This window comes from Triticum aestivum, chromosome 3B, assembly GCF_018294505.1.
Source record: "Triticum aestivum cultivar Chinese Spring chromosome 3B, IWGSC CS RefSeq v2.1, whole genome shotgun sequence".
Lineage (NCBI taxonomy): Eukaryota > Viridiplantae > Streptophyta > Magnoliopsida > Poales > Poaceae > Triticum > Triticum aestivum.
This window is the reverse complement of record NC_057801.1, coordinates 566,001,409-566,004,860: the sequence shown is the minus strand read 5'-3', so window position 1 is coordinate 566,004,860 and position 3,452 is coordinate 566,001,409. Positions and strand designations below refer to the sequence as shown.

At 42.2% G+C, this 3,452-nt stretch overlaps 1 long non-coding RNA gene across 2 annotated transcripts; it reads right to left on the bottom strand.

Moving 5' to 3' along the window:
• Positions 1 to 40: 40 nt before the first annotated feature.
• LOC123070946 (uncharacterized) lies at positions 41 to 3,446 on the bottom strand. 2 transcript variants are annotated; one of them, XR_006434021.1, is made up of 6 exons: positions 3,136 to 3,446; positions 2,851 to 2,925; positions 2,586 to 2,692; positions 2,094 to 2,198; positions 220 to 283; positions 41 to 85 (listed from the first exon to the last, which is right to left on the bottom strand). It is a non-coding gene; the product is annotated as an uncharacterized lncRNA (long non-coding RNA). The 2 variants fall into 2 exon arrangements; XR_006434020.1 differs by having other exon boundaries at positions 2,094 to 2,692.
• Positions 3,447 to 3,452: the final 6 nt, after the last annotated feature.

Sequence of the window (3,452 nt, the reverse complement as noted above, 5' to 3'; positions counted from 1 at the left end):
GATCTTTCTCCATGGCATCCTTGGTATACTTGTCTTTGTGAAAGCCTATGATCTTGGAAACAGGAGGGCCTGATTTCCCAAGGACCTGCACATGCGGCAACGAGAAAACCATGAAAAACAGAAATTCCGACAGTTGCGCACAAGCAATTGAAGAAGAATCTCAAGAAAATGGTAACACTTGGGCACAAACAATTGAAGAAGAAGGAAATGCAGTGGTACCTCAACTGGGTTCAATCCCATCCTGGGAGCCATCCGAAGAGCATCCTGGGCACTACATCATGCCCTGCAAAAAATAAGAAGCATGCCATGTTCAGCATCTGAATGTTGAACCGAGCAGGTTCAGGTTTGTGCAATCCCGTGTCAAACTCCCTAGTAGATGCATTGATAGTTGTACATTTGATATATGGTTAATTTAAAGCGATCGCCATCACCAAAAAAACAAATATTTTAGGCGAGTTAAACAGTGCAAATCACAGTGGACACATGAATCGTGCAGATGTGATCCTACCACTTCACTTGTCCAAACTTAAGATGATGACTACACACAAACACACACACGCACACGCATATGCTTGGTCGTTGCCAAGTAACCAAGCAAGTTCAGGTTTCATTTTTTTTCTTGATAAATCTCCTCCTAAAAGAAAACAGCATCTTCTTATTACTAATTGGAGGCACCTTTTAAGTACTCTAATTAATCCACATCATCAAAATTAATTACACCGTTGGATTTTGAAATTTACGTACAGGATAGAATGAAAACTTGCGTAACACAAATGATCCTGTCCCATTGAAAAACGATCTGACACGACCCACGTTAGTGAAACAAACAAAAAAAATCCTCCAGCCGTTCCCTCGAAATAAAAAAGTAAAGCGTCAAGATCAAAAAAAGAAAGAAAAAGGAAAGTGTCATCACCTAAAAAACTTCCAACGAAAAAGGAGAAAGAAAACCACAATCCCGTAAAAGGCTCCATCTCAATAAAATACTCTGCCGGTTAAAATATTCATGGAGTCCTCTACATGGACGCTACCTCCTCCTCCTTAAATTGTGCTCTCCTACCTATGTTCGCTGGCGGTGATTATTTCCTCCGTCATATGGAGTCCGCTCGGCAACCATGCAATCTCTTTTTCAACTACAGCAACCCATCAGGTATATCAACCTCAACATATGAATTTCAATTTCCAAGTACAGTAATCAATCATGTATACGTACATGATTTTATCTCATGATACTGATTTAGCAGGTACTACCCAATCAAGCAATCTACGCATATATACTCTACAACACGATCTACACATGATATGTTGATTTAGCATGTACAATCTACTCAAAAAATGCATATCCGGATATCCTGATCGTATTCCACTTTGACCTTTCAGTCGTATTTCAGTTATATATGTCAAGTACAGATGTGGAAGCCGTCGAGACCGGCGGCAAGATGGCACCGGTGCTGTGCGGCAAGAAAGACTTGGATCGAGTCAAGACTCAATACTAATGGATATACTCAACAAGATGACCAACCTAGGAAATCAGATTAGAAGAAGATTAGGTGGTATTTTCTATTTATTTATTTTTGATCCTTTTTGAGGAATCAAACTAAAGTTTTGACTTCTTGGGTTGGCCTTATTAGGCCACTTAAATTGTGATTCAGTTTTCATTGGTGAGTTTTGTTGGTGCAGATAGCACAGGGGCAGCCGGTCAATGTCCCGGGAAAGAGTAGTACATCAGATCATGTTTCCCATAAAGGGTGTACAAGCAAACAACATTTGATGGGTGTCGTACACAAAAACAAAATCAGCAGGCAACATTTTAAATGTGTCCATGATATCGAATATAGCAATGACATCCATGTAACCTAAGAAAATCCAGATCTACATCCTGCATGTCCACAAGTTTTTTTTTTTTGACAAGTTTGAATCCAGTCCACATTTGTACTTCTATGCTTACTACTCTTTTGCAAGGGAGCATGCCGTTCTTCTGCAAGGGAAAGCCTATCTGCTTTCACTAACTAATTGGTCAGCATGTGGATGAGCATGTAATGCCCGACAAAGATAAAACACTCAGGATGAAGCGACCCATTTTCAGGAAGCAATACCGTGTAACAACCAGCTCTAATAGCTCCTGTTGTATGCCGCCGTGCGCTAGCTTCATCCGATGTCACAAGCTCCATGTGGTTTATACATTCTGTCATAAACAATGACTATGATAGCAAAGCAACCGTCAGTGAAAATGATATTAAGATGTATGGACCTAGATGATGCCCTATTTGTCGCCTTATATCTGATGTGAATTGTAGTTACAATAATTTTGCTAGCCAGCTCATAGATGTTGAAGAAAAATCTTTGCAGTAAGGAAACTTCAAACCATACTTCCATGGCATGACAAATGAGAGCACTCATTTCTTGAACATTTGCACGTTTAAGAACTGCCCCATATATATTGGAAATGGTGGCGTATGAATGAGCCACTTAGGTTCTCCTAGTCATTTAAATCTATATCAACTATCAGAACAGCTTGAGCCATCCTGGAAAGTGTGGGTATCCATGTTCTTAAGTACCAACTAATCGTACGAATCAATGTTACATACCTCTAAAAGAAAATGAACAAATTGTATATTGGCTTTTAATCCCCAGGTGCAAGAACACATGACCGCTCCAGCTCAAAGTCCAGTTCCCCGTTCGTCTCTGGAACTCACTGCTAGAAAAAAGGCACACAAAACTGTAAGCATAAATAGAATTTCTCAGCTCTATCCAATGCCAATAAAATGCTTCAGGACGTTTGCATGAACTGCATACAACTAAACAACACAAAATAGGGCATCTACATCCAATGGAGGGAACCAAATAAATTACCTCCAGATAATTTTTCAAGGCAGATGTCGTGACCGTGAAGAAGTGGACTCCCAGGGTGAGGTCGTTGGCCTGATGCTATTCAGTCCTCATATGTCACAAAAATAAATATTTAGCAACAACAGTAAGGAAAGGGAAGCACCCTTCTGCTAGAGCACTGCTTAGAAGAATCTGAACAAATATCTATATTGCAAAATTAATATAAACATACTGGAAACGGCCACCAATCAACTTTCTTCCTGAAAATCAGAACAGAGAGGAACATAGTGGAGATATAACGGGACATACACATGAAGGGCGTGGCATATCTGCTTGGAGGTTCACGACGATGGCCGGATGAACTCGTAGTGGTTAAGATTTGGCGACGGAGGATGTTGACAAGTCGAGGTGCCGGTTGTAGGAGTCGAAGTCGAAGCGCCGACCGGTGTCAGAGGAACGATGCCACTATGGTTGGCTGGCCAGAGGAGGCGAGTGGAGAGGTCGGGACGGCGAGTGGCCGAGGACGGCGACGGCGAGTGGAGAGGTCGCCGCGGGGGACCGCACGCACGCTCCCTCCCCGACGGACGGCGACGGCGAGTGGAGAGGTCGCCGCGGGGGACCGCACG